This window comes from Dioscorea cayenensis, chromosome 17 (genome assembly GCF_009730915.1).
Source record: "Dioscorea cayenensis subsp. rotundata cultivar TDr96_F1 chromosome 17, TDr96_F1_v2_PseudoChromosome.rev07_lg8_w22 25.fasta, whole genome shotgun sequence".
Lineage (NCBI taxonomy): Eukaryota > Viridiplantae > Streptophyta > Magnoliopsida > Dioscoreales > Dioscoreaceae > Dioscorea > Dioscorea cayenensis.
In genome coordinates, this window is record NC_052487.1 from 18,781,514 (window position 1) to 18,795,269 (window position 13,756).

Here is a 13,756-nt window from a genome sequence, read left to right on the forward strand (position 1 = left end):
AGCTACTATGCAAGCAGAGTATGATGCATTACTAAAGAACCAAACATGGGAGCTTGTACCACCTAATTCCTCTACCAAAGTTGTTGCTTGCCGATGGTTGTATAGAATTAAACATAAACTAGATGGTACCATTGAGTGCTACAAGGCACGTCTTGTCACAAAGGGCTCCACTCAATGACCTAGGGTTGACTACCACTCAACATTCAACCCCGTCATTAAGCCAACCACAATATGAGTGGTTCTATCTATTGTTGTTTAATACAATGGGCCAATTCACCAGCTTGACATCAACAACACTTTCCTTCAAGGCTATCTTGATGACGATGACTACAAGACATAATCTCTAGGTTTTTGAAGTTCATTATATCCTTCTCATATTTGCTACCATCAAAATGACATATATGGTCTAAAACAGATTCCTCATGCTTGGTATAATGAACTCAAGGCTCATCTTCTATCCAGAGGATTTTACAAATCAAAGTCTGACCATTCTTTGTTCATTAAGCATGCTTCTGCTTTGACTATCTATATTCTCATTTATGTCGACAACATCATTTCCACTGGAAATGATAACATGGTGGTTCAACAAGTAATCTTGTCCCTTGCTACTAGTTTTTTCCATTAAAGACCTTGGCGCCCTTCATTACTTTCTTGGTGTTGAAGTTTTACATCATCCAGATTGTCTTTCCTTGTCTTAAACTCTCTAGATTACTGATATCTTTCAAGTTACAAATATGCTTGGCAGGACACCCATGGGCTCCTTTAAGATTTATCACGTGTATGACGACTCTCCACCTGCAAATGCTACCAAGTTCAGACAAGTTGTTGGCATACTTCAATTCTCAGTTTCACAAGGCCAGATATATCATATTCATTGAATAAGCTCTCACATTTTATGTATGTTCCCTTTGAATATCACTGGAAAGCTGTTAATAAAGTCCTCTAATATCTCAAAAGCACAATCACCTATGGTCTCTATTTACGAAAAAGTAATGACTTGCACTTGATTATGTTCAATGATACTGATTGGGCAGTAGATGTCAATGATCGCATCCCTACTACTGACAATCTACAATTTCTTGGCCAAAATCCAATTAACTAGTCCTCCAAGAAGCAAACCACTATAGCACAATCATCTACTGAGTATCTTGCTATTGCTAGTGCTCTATCAGAAACAATTTGGATTAAAAATCTTCTCTTTGAGCTTGGCATCCCACTTCCCAAGTTGCAACTCATTTATTGTGACAACAATATTGAGATCACATGCCTATGTAAAAATCCAGTTTTTCATAGCCATATGAAGCACCTAACTGTTGATTTTCATTATGTTCGAGGTTAGATAAAATGTTAGTTTCTTACTGTTGCTCACATCCATGCTACTAATCATCTTGCAGATTCACTCACTAAAGCTTTACCACCACATCACCATATTCCTAAGTTAGCCGTTCCACTATGTCTAACTCTTGACAAGGAAAGGGGGGCATTAAAAGTGTTCTCTCTTAGCATGCTTGAATTATTGTTCAACTATTTTGTTTCTTTGATTTCTTCAAGCTTTGGTCATGAGGGTGATTTTGTTGTTGAATTAAGTAAGAGAAGACAATGTGCGATATGTGAGCAATTTCGTATTCTTCCTTAGATTTAACTATATATACATTTTTTTTCTTTATAAATTTCTTCAAGAAAAAATATCTTCAATACATTCATTACAAGATTAGATTCAGTAAAGTTTGGAAATAAGATTTTTTGGAGGGGAGGAAATAAATCAAAGAAAAGGCTTTTAGAGGCTCAGCTTTAGTTGATAAACATTCACTAAATTATTAAGTGTGAAAAATCCTCCTTGTGGCTTATTGCTAACATTTAGTTTACTAATAACAGATTTAAGATAATAAAATAAAACTTAAGATAATTCACTTAAGAGCTCTTACACATAACTTGCTATAATGTTGTTAAATAAAACTAATATGATAGATAGCAAACATTAAGCACGGAGAGGTGGTGAAGCTATTATAATAGTTTTTTTTTTAAATAACTTGCTATAACTTTGTAAAATAAAACTAATATGATAACAAACATTAAGGACAGAGAGGAGGTGAAGCATTTATAATAGTGTTTTTTTCTTTTAAGATATGATTATTTTCTAAGTTACTTTTTTGTGTTTAAATAACTTTTTTCAAATTTTATTTAGTTTAATAATTATTTTATAAATATGCCTACTAATAAATATAATTATTTTTAAAAAATCTTATTGCAAATTATGCTATCCCTTGCAAGATGTGTGAAAAAGAAGCGGCATATTTTAATCAAATTGGGTATTAAAAAAATAAAAGAATATTTTTTTTCTTCACATCATTTTTGAAACGCATTTTTTAGCTTTCCAAAAAATTAGTAGTTAAAATGAACACTTTCTCTGATATTAATATCTAATAAAATTTAATGATTCAATATAAACTATCAATTAGGACTGAAAGATGTTAAGCATTATCAGTTTGGGAGGACAAAAATATTGTATGTAAAAAAGAAAAAAGAAAATCATTTCCAATAAAAAAAAATTAGGAAACCTCCAATATATGCGTGTACCCAACACAGATATTTATATATAGCTTCAATCATCAAAGTACGTTCGTAGAATTGAAATCTATGAAACAGTTAATCACTATTTGATGAATAGTATTACTGTGCTTATAAATAGTAACACAGTTTGTATTGATCACTATTTGTGCACAATCAATTCTACGAACGTTGCTATCAACCGTTCGATCGATATTCAACGGTTGATCACTATTTGATAAATAGTATTTTGTGCTTATAAACAGTAACACAGTTTGGATTGATCACTATTTAATAAATAGTATTATTGTGCTTCTAAATAATAGCACAGTAAAAATAGGATGCACAGTAATTTAATATGAAACATTTAATAGTAAGTAACACAGTTTGGATTGATCACTATTTGATAAATAAATAGTAGCACAGTAAAAAGTAGTATGTACAGTATGAATAGTATTAATGTGTTTATATATAGTAGCACAGTAAAAAGTGGGATGTACAGTAATTTGATCTGAACTGTTCAACCAATTTATGCACAATAACTAAACAAATCTGGACAGTTCAACCAATTTGTGCACAATAATTAAACAAACATAAACCGTTCAACTCTATTTCTACTAAACTTACAGCAACATTTTAAAAAATCAAAACTAAACTAATCAACCCAATTAACCCATAATTAGTTCTTACTGTAGCAAATGAATGGATACTGTGCTGGTCTGTAGACTACGAACATCCACATATGATCTTTTCTAATATATATATATATATATATACTTAATGAAAAAAGAAAGAAATATAGAAATATTCACACACGCAGACATATATTGCAATTCGTTAAAATAAAAATCACAAGAAACTATCATTCCATCATATAATGATCATTTGAGATGAATTTTGATTGGGTAAGTTGCACCTAAATTTTCCATTTATAATATATACCTTAGCACACACTGGCCAAAATCATTTAATATTTTCTCATATATAATTAGTTTTGTTTTCCTTTTGAAGATAGAAGAGACCCTTTTTTATATGTATATTACAAGATGTTTACATAAAAAGAAAAAGAAAAAAAAAAGAAAGCAAGGTTCTTTGATAGAATGATTGCTATGGGGTTAATTCCTCAACGTATGCCCTTAATTGAATACAAATCAAGTCACATTGGATGCGTTCTTTGACTATCTTTGCATGGACACACAACCAAAACAATCCATATTTTCTCACATGCTTTTAACGTTTTTAAGCATAATTGAATACAAATAAAATCACATTGGATGTGTTCTTAACTATCTTTGCATACACAGACACAGCCAAGACGATCCATATTGCCTCACACGCTTTTAAGCATAATTATATAGATAATTATTGAAATACATACCACCAACCATTAGTTGGGTTTGTCAAAAAAAAACACATGAGATCCTTGGATGGTGATTGTGAGATCGAGGAGATCGTGCATATCTTTTTATACCAAGTAATTAATATGCTAACTTATTGTAGATCACTATGTTATATTATTAGGTGACCTATACTGTAAGCTATTAATGTTAACATTCATCAATAGATTACTATAATAATTATTAACATGTTGCCATAAAGTATTTATAGGTTACTTATAATACTAATATGTAAACTATATTGTTAATGTATTCATTACAATACAATAACCTATTAATTTCAGTACAATTTAAAGCTATACAGAAACTGACATTAAATTGTTTCTCTTAATATTTATATTATGCTATCAGTAATAGATTACTTTATTTATTTATTTATTTTTTACTAATAGGTGTAAGCGCCCCTCATTTAAAAAAGTAATAGGTTATTTATTGATGTGCATATTGTCAAATAATAACGATAATATCGTGAATTATAGGTTCCTATGTTGTGTTTAATTAATTTTAATAGTACACTTTGATTTATGTGATTTAGACTTAGCTTCCCTAACTAAATAGGTGCTAACTTATATTGTTTACTATTTAACAATCATACAACAACCTTTAGAAATATTATAATATAAATCTATATAGTAACTTACATTAAATTTTTTTCATTAAATATTTATATTACTGGTAATAGGTTACTTAAAAATATTGAGATAGTTACAAATAAGCATATGGTGGGAGTGTAGATGGAAAATAATAGTATGTACTATTGAATATATACAATAATACAGGAAATTGCTAAAAACACCTCTAAAATTTGCAATATGCACAAATTGTCCCTCTAAATTTAAGTATCCATAAAAAGCCCCTCCTTTTGAATACAATGAATTTGAAACCCCTAAGCATGTAACGGAGTTAGTTTTAAATTTTTTTGGACAAAATTGTCCTTTGAATGGGAAGTTGTGGCAAGTGAGACATGGTTTGACCATAACGCCCTTGGCTGCAATGATTTTTCCGCTTTAAGATGAAGCGATTTCTTTTTTCACGGGTAATCCCGAGAGAACACTATTACTGGCGCCGATTATTTTCTCTCTTCGCCTCTTTTGCTTTCCCTTTCCAAAGTTGTCATCGCCTGGACATCTTCTGTAGAACCGGACCACTGTCTCGAAGGCGAACTCCACTCAACTCTTCGACATTTCATTAGTTTGCACTCTAAGGTATTGAGGCGAGGTGGATGCAGTTGAAGATGTTGTGCAGTTTCCTTTTGTTTTTACATTTTGTCAGTTTTTTTCCAGTTTGATTTGTAAAGTATTCTGTTAGAAAGAGAGATTTTTCAGTTTTATGGTGTGATTATTGGATGATCTTGTAGTTTGTAGGGAGATTTTTCGGCTAGGGTTTTGTTTTGTTTTTCACTTTCGTCTGTGTACATGATCAAAAGCGATGATGTTGTGCTAAAGAAGATTTTTTGATTGTTTTGCAATCTTATTATGTTGTGTAATGTTTATAATGTATGTTTCCCTTTTAATTTGATATGGTTGCAGTATGTAGTGTTTAATAGTATCAATGTAAAAAATGAGGTTTTTGTTTAAGAATTGAGTTTTTCGTTTAAAAACATATCTTTCTGTTTAAGAGTTCTAAATAGATTTTGCAATTGTTATGCAATCTCACAAGTGTGTGTTCTTCATTATGCTGTGTAGTGTTTATAATGTATGTTTCCCCTTTAATTTGATATGGTTGCATTATGGAGTGTTTAATAGTATCAATTTGAGAACTGAGTTTTCCGTTTAAGTTGTCAGTTTTCTGTTTAAAACATAGCTTTCCGTTTAAGAGGTCTAAATATTGCTTAATGTATTGCTATTGTCGTAGGCTTGTGATTATGGCTGTCAACCTAGTTAATGGGCGATGCTACTTGACACCTATAATGGATACTATGGGTGAATTGAAAAGTTCACATGAGTGGACAACACTGGGAGATCACTGGGAGATCATCCGAATGACACTGTTTGCTGCACTCACTGAATTGGAACCTGTATTCCAAGAGAGAGCCCTTCTTGATTCTCTGTTATAAAGGTATGATGACCGCACTAATAATTTAGGATCAGGGCAAACCTACTAAGTTTCAGGCCTGAAGATGTGACTCTCGTTCTTAGTCTACGATGCGATGGAGACATAGTCATATTTCATAAGAAGAAAACATACTCATCTTTTTAAGACAAGTATTTATCGAAAACCTACGAAAAACACAGAGACTCCATCAAGAGAATCCTTGACCAAATTGTTCGCCAGAGGGGAGAAGAAGAAAATTTTGTAAAACGCCTTATGGTGTACCTCATGGGTACTATCCTCTTCTAAAACACCTCATGCTCGATTTTGAATTGGATAGTTGATTACGTAGATGACCTACCTGGCGAAACACAAGTAGCTTATGAAGGATGTTCCACAAAAGGCCTCTCGAGTGCAAGCAAGATGTGCTGGGAATAAGACCAACATAAGGTACCTTAAAGGTTACGCGGTCGCACTAAACATATGGTTTTATGAGCTCACTGGCACCGACAAAAAGCTATATTTTTGCAGGGTAAGTATCACTGGTGGCCACAAATGTTTCATAAGTATAGCGCTATGGCCACATACATTTTTTTTGTAACGATGTGGCCATGAAACTTGTCTCCGGTCACACTCATGGCCACAATTTCATGTTTGGGTGTTGTTTCCGGTGAAGGTGCTGAGGTGGTGTCCGACGTGGATGGCTTTATAATTGGCCACCTCAGCACCTTTGCCGGAAACAACCCTCAAACATGAAATAGTGGCCATGAGTGTGACCGGAGACAAGTTTCGTGGCCACATCGTTACAAAAAAAATGTATGTGGCCACAGCATTATACTTACGAAACATTTGTGACCACCAATGATACTTACCCCATTTTTACAAGACCCTAAGGATACTATTTTATGGTGAAAATAGTTATCAGAAATAAGCGTCGATAGGACCCATATTGTCATCTCTCGAAGGAAAGAAGGTAATAAATCATTAACAATGTGTGTTACAATTTCACACTTTACATTTACAATTGTCTGGAGTGACATTTTTGTATAGAAAACTTTGTTTCTTTATAAGTCTACTTGTTATCGTTTAACAGTAATATGTTATGTTTAAAAAATTGTTTTAGTGTTTAACAATGTTGGTTATTGTTTAAGTTTAATGGTTACCATTTAAAAATAGTCTTTTACTGTTTAACAACATTGGTTATTCTTTAAATTAAGGGGTTTCACTGAGATTATGTTGTTTACAAATATTAGTTTCCTAAACTGGTTGCCGCGAATACGGATGAAGAAGTCTTTATTCGGGCCACCCGCCTTGGAGTTGATATTGTTCCCCGCACCACTGCCTCGAAGGAAAGATGAGAGGCCAACCTCTTCAAGGCACGTTCGACGCCATTCCCCTTCTCCTAGCCCAACCCACATATGCACTTCTCGGCATCGGACAAGCCCCTCTAGGCCCCTACCCCCACCCCGAGGGTGACAGCCAATGACATCACTGCACGGCTATTGCAGGCGTCCTAAATACTGACCAAAAAGTTCCCTCGGCTTGTTGCTCGTGTCGAGGTGTTAGAAGGACGTTCACAGTCGAATACTACGTCCATACCAACAAATGAACTATCTGGCACCGACGTTACTAGGTATCTTCCTGATACTACCGACGTAGCCCTGGTGTTTGCTGATGACGATGTAATTGGGATGGCCATCCGAAGATGGCCGCGTTAGAAGAGGCTTGCAACGAGAAGAAATTCAACAATATCTCTCCCTCCACCGGCTGACGTTGAAAGAAAAGAATGCACGTTTAAAACACTCACCGTCTCTTTCCATAATTGCAATGCTGCCAGGATTTGTCTCAACTACCTTATCCACATATCAAAGTAACAAATCATAGCTGGAGACTTCGCTGCCGTCGAGGCTCCCCCGGGCATACTCTTTACCCAACCAAGCTTGCTTATATGGAATATAGACACCATGTTCCCGTAATATGTCCTTCTGAATGTTGATGGCCTTGTATAAAGGATGGTTTTAAGCTTTTGAATTACACGTGCGCTTATGCATTTTTTGGACCATTTCGGATGTGACACCGAGCTAATTCCACCAGCACAACTGTATGACGGGTGTATTGTCTTGATTCTGAAAGTATTTTTATCATATTTCTGTGATGCATGAAGGCGCCATTCACAATCAACTGCAGCGCATTCTATAGTGACCCTGTGTTTTTCATTCTTTATGAATTTGAAGTCAAAATTCCGCTTGATTGCAAAATTACGAAGTGCATATCTGAAATGGTCAGCGCCTAGAAAACGTTGTCCAATATCCAACGACAACACTTTAGATTGATATGACGAGGAAGGAAGGCCTGCCACACCGTTAGGGTCACCCTGAGGTGGAACGGATATGCTTGCAGAATCCAAATACCTCTTAAAATCAAAGAATTTTACAACGAGAAGAAATTTTAAGCGGAAAATCTATAATTTTAAGCGAAAACATAATATTTTAAACGGAAACTGGATAATTTTAAGCGGAAACAAGGACAGGGATAACTAAGCAAACATAAGGTCTTCTGTTAGAAAGAGAGATTTTTAAACATAACATTTTAAACAAAAGCTGGGTAATTTTAAGCGGAAATAGGGACATGGATAACTAAGCAAACATAAGTTTTAAGCGGAAACTGGAATAATTAAGCAGAAGCATATAATTTTAAATTGAAACTGGGATAATTAATCAATAATTAACTTGTACAACTATGTAAACATAAAGGAGAGAACTTTACAACGAGAAGAAATCATCGTCAGTAGAAGAAGTCTCAACCACGAGATCAACTGCAGCGCATTTGAATAAGCCGTACACGTGACACATGCGCTGGAAGTCAACCTCGTTTTCTATTGGATAAACAGTTTTATGTGCATCGGGTGTGATAAAGTTTACCCTGACACGGGAAACATCGATACCCCATTGCTCACATATCTCTGCTAACACTGATTCTAAAGAAGTCAGTGCCGTGAACATTAGCACTCATCCCTCCCCTTTGTATCTAGCAATAGCACAAAAACTCTCCATAGTAAACCTATATAAAATAAATTGTTATTTTCTCTCGTAGGGTGATCAAGGTCAGGGAAAGGAAGAGATTGTCACCTTATCGGGCAACAAGCATAACTCCAACGCAACAAATGGGGACAAATTGAAAAACTCCAAGACTCCAAGGTGGTAGAAATCTTCCAAAGTTTGTTTAAGAAAAAGGAAAAAGGAATGCAAAAGATTGGAAATGATGTGATTGGATGGTTTTTTTCTCCACCATTTTCAAGGGCAACAATAGAATTTCACAACATGGACCCAATTTGAGTGACCTACAGGGGGCAAAAAGGAAGTGAAACAATAACAGAAGGGTTGTCCGGGGTATTCACAACTTATAGGGGTTGTTTGGGAAGCTTTAAAATTTTTGGGGGGTAAACAATAATTTTCCCAAAATTTATTTATTCTTAGATTTCTTTCTTTCTTTCTTTCTCTCTTTCTTTTTTTTTGGGGAGTGTGCGTTGTATTTGCAACTTTTTCTCAATAGTAATTCACATCTTAGAAAAAAACTTTAGACATTCAATTTTTAAAAATGAATAATTTTTTTAATAAATCATAAGTTTTAAAATATAGTTTAATGCCATGTGGCACCCGCCAATGTGAAATTATCAATGGCAACTAATTGTGTGAAGGGCTGTAAACGAGCCGAGTCGAATATCACTAGGCTCGAGCTTGGCTCGAATACATTATTCGAAGGCTCGAGCTCCGCTCAAGCTCGTTCGAGCCATTGTTTTTGTGCTCGAGCTCGGCTCGCTAAAAATCTCAAGTAGCTCGAACTCGGTTGGTTTAAGCTCGAGTTAGGATAATATATGTATAAGGTAAGCAATTTAATATAGTTATATAATTATATATTTTTATAATTAATATATAAATAATTTAATATTATATATATAAGCTCATTTAGGCTTGCGAGCCTCACAAGCTGAGTATGTTTGGGCTCGAGCTCGGCTCGATAACGTAAACGAGAAGCTCGAGCTTGGCTCGGCTCGTGAAAAATCGAATCGAATTCGAGCATTGACCGAGCCGATCTCGAGTAGCGCACAAGTAGCTTGGCTCATATTTACGCCTCTAATTGTGATGGTTTTGTTTCTCAACTATACTTGAACTTCAAGCAAACTTGAATATATGACATACATAAAGGAAAAGTAAAATAAGAATCTTTTTATAGTAAACATTTGCTATTCCGCTTTTATTTTAGATTTTGATATTATTGATTTCTAAATTTATAGGCCTTACTTTGATCACTTTAAACAACTATAAAGCTAGCTAGATTGTGTTGAACCCCACTTTTATCTTCTCAAATTTTATGAGATATTTCTTAAGGAATGTGTGGTTCATATTGGTTGAAAATTTAACTCTACAAAAAGGAAAAACAAGGATCCATGTAAACAACAACCTTTAGTTAGTAAGTTTTTTTATATTGATTTTTAGAAAATGATACTTTAATATGAGATTAAGACTATAACAAAAAAAACTTTTAAATAATAAATAAAAAGACTGATAACAACTTCTAAAAACATCTAAAATAATATTAAAGAATTATTTTTTATAGACGTATTGTAAATTTCCTGTTTAAACATATAGGGATTAAAATAAAAAATTATGAGAAAAAAAGAAATGCTTAAATGAAAATATTAAAGGCTACAAATTATTCAACCCTATATATAGGTAAAATCAATCAGCTCATAAACATAAACAAACAGAATAGATTAGGCAATGCTTATGTGTTGTGTTGTTAGGCGATGGCTTTGACCTAAGGATTTGTTAAATTATGCTTAACACCACTTTCATCTTCTCAAAGATAATGAAAGATTTCTTTAGAGAAAGGCAAAATATGTTGCTTGGTTTGGTTAGAAATTTAAGTCAGATTTTTTTTAAATAAATAACAATTTCATATGAGTTCTAGATTATAATAGGAAAATAACTTATCAAGAATAGATAAATTATTAGAATAATAACTTCTGTAGAATGTTTAGAATAATATTAAAGGATTATTGTTTAACAAAGATATACTAAATTAATTGTTTACCCATGCAGATATTAAAGTAAAATTATGAAAAAACAATAATTAAAAGAGAGCTTTTATACCGAAATTGTACTTCCCCACTATACATAGGTAACATCATCAACTCACAAATATTAAAAAATAGAATAAGACCAATAGATAATGTTTATCTGTTGTGTTCTTGAGATGTAGTCTATATAAAGTAATATTCATTGATTTTTTTTCCATTGCAATATATATATATACATGACATATCAAATTTAAAGTTAAAATTATGATCTTAGCGAGTGCTCTACAACCCCTTAAAATAATTAATTTCATTTAATTATTTAGGCAAATCATGTGTTTCGTTCATTAAACTCTCTATTGTTTCACATGATATAAGCGTCCTACTTATGAATGCCACCTTCATACGTACTCAATTTTGACAAAGTTTATCAGGGTCTATATATATTTTTAGTTTAGTAAAAACTAATATATAAAAATGAAGTAGCAATAACTTTCCAAGTACTTACAGCTTTATACATATTTTTATATGATTTCAACCTATTCTTGAAAATAATAATCTATATATATTGTTAGTACTTACTGTTGTTTTATGACTATGCTATTTGTATTTATTCTTTTACTAGCAAAACTAACTCACATCCAACACAATATATGTATATATATATATATACAAATTCTATTTTTCAAATTCATAAATTTTTTTTAATGATGTATATATGTTATAAGGGTAAATTACATAATTAGTCACTAGACTATCCATTAGTTTATGTTTTGGTCATTAAACTAATACAAAATTCTATTTTGATCACTTAACTTGTGAATTCCTTTCAATCTGGTCATCGTCGCCTATGGTGTTAACAGCGATCTGACATAGCTCGCCATGTCATGAGGAGCTCACCATGTCAGCTCAACCCTCCAATGCCACACGGCTAAAGAACCCTTCTCTTTTTCTTTTTCCCTCGCCAAGGCTTGTGCCCTTTCTCCTTTCCCGCCAAGGCTTGGAAACCCTAAATGGTTTCCTTGTTTCTTTTCTCAGAATCATAAGCCCTTTCTCCTCTCCCACCAAGGCTTGGAAACCCTAAATGGTTTCCTTGTTTCTTATTTATAATCATGGCGAAAGATGGTGAAGATAGTGAATTCAGATGGTGAATATTTTGAAGATGGTGAAAATGTTGAAGTTGAATTTTTGAAAGGTTTGTATTTAACAATGTTCAAGATGGTGAAGATGGCGAAGATGTTGAAGCTAAATTTTTCTAAAGTATTGGATTGATGTTATTGATGATGGTAAAACCAAGTATTGAAGCAATCTTGAAGTGAAGTTATTTGGTGGTTTAACATTATATAAAGGAAGAAACATTTGATTTGTTTTGTAACCATTTGGTGTAAATAATTCTAAATTGAATATAAGAATTTGCTATTGTTATTATGAATTAAAAATATCTATATTTGATTACAAGAATATTTGCTTCTTCAAGATTAAGAGCTTTGGCTACAGAGGAACAAAATCAATCTGCTAGAATTCAAAGCTTATTCTGCAGATGATCAAAGCTTTCACATTCATTATCAATTTCCTTCAAAACATAATCATATTCAAATTACATCTTATGGCTGTAAAATTATAACTATAAGATAAGTATAAATGCTAGACACAAGATATATCTACAACATTTGCATGAAAATAGGCAACACAGAATTCTGACAATAAGATACATGTTATCATTGCTTATAAAGCATAATCACATTTAGATTTCTGGTCTTTACAAAATTTAGCATTATGATGCAATTTGATTCCAACAAGTTAACATCCAACTAGATTCACATGATATTTGCTTCAAAAACAAAGAAAATTCTCAAAAATGGTGAAAACACTTTTCTCATTTAATATTCCTACAATGTGCACAGCTTCCATAGTAGTCGCCCTTGCTTGATTCTTTCTTGTTTTCTGGAAGTGCATTGCCAACCAATTGAGACATCTTTCTTTTCTTTTGAGCATTGCTGCCACCTTGAGATAAATCTCTCATATATCTTGCCTTAAAGGCACTTGTCTCCCTTGTTGTCTTTGTTGATGGTATGTGGATTAGTATAGCCAGCTCCAATGAAACAACTTTGTTGCGTGTTTATAACTTAAGAAGAACCCTATATAGAACAATCAGAAATACTGCAACTCATCAAAGAAGAAGAAAATCATGGCTAAGAAAAAAAATTTAAGGTTAATGAACCTACAACAAGCATCCACCTAATAGTTTGTGCATGTGGTTGAGTAGTTCTAGTTTCTCAAAATAGAGTAGGCATCTGAGTTTTAAAAAAAAAATAGTATCACACACATGAGAAACAACTTTATTTATCAAATATAAAATTTTATATCTTGTCTTACAATTAGTGAAGAACTATCTTGCATTGCCTTTACTTATACAGTTTGAAAACTAGATTGTCCTACGATTTGTGAAGAGCCCTGTGAACAGGCCCAAAGAACATAAATCATCAGTGCTGAAAAATTATGAAGACAAAAATGACAAAAGAAAAAAGAACTTACATTAGGCATCCACCTAACAATTTGTGCATGTGATTGTGTTGGCCTAGTTTCTCCAATTGGAACATGACTCTAGTTTTGAAACAAAAAGAGAAAATTGGTATTACATATATGAAAGAGAACTCCATGAATCAAATATAAAATTTTACCTCTTGTCTTGCATCCATATGCA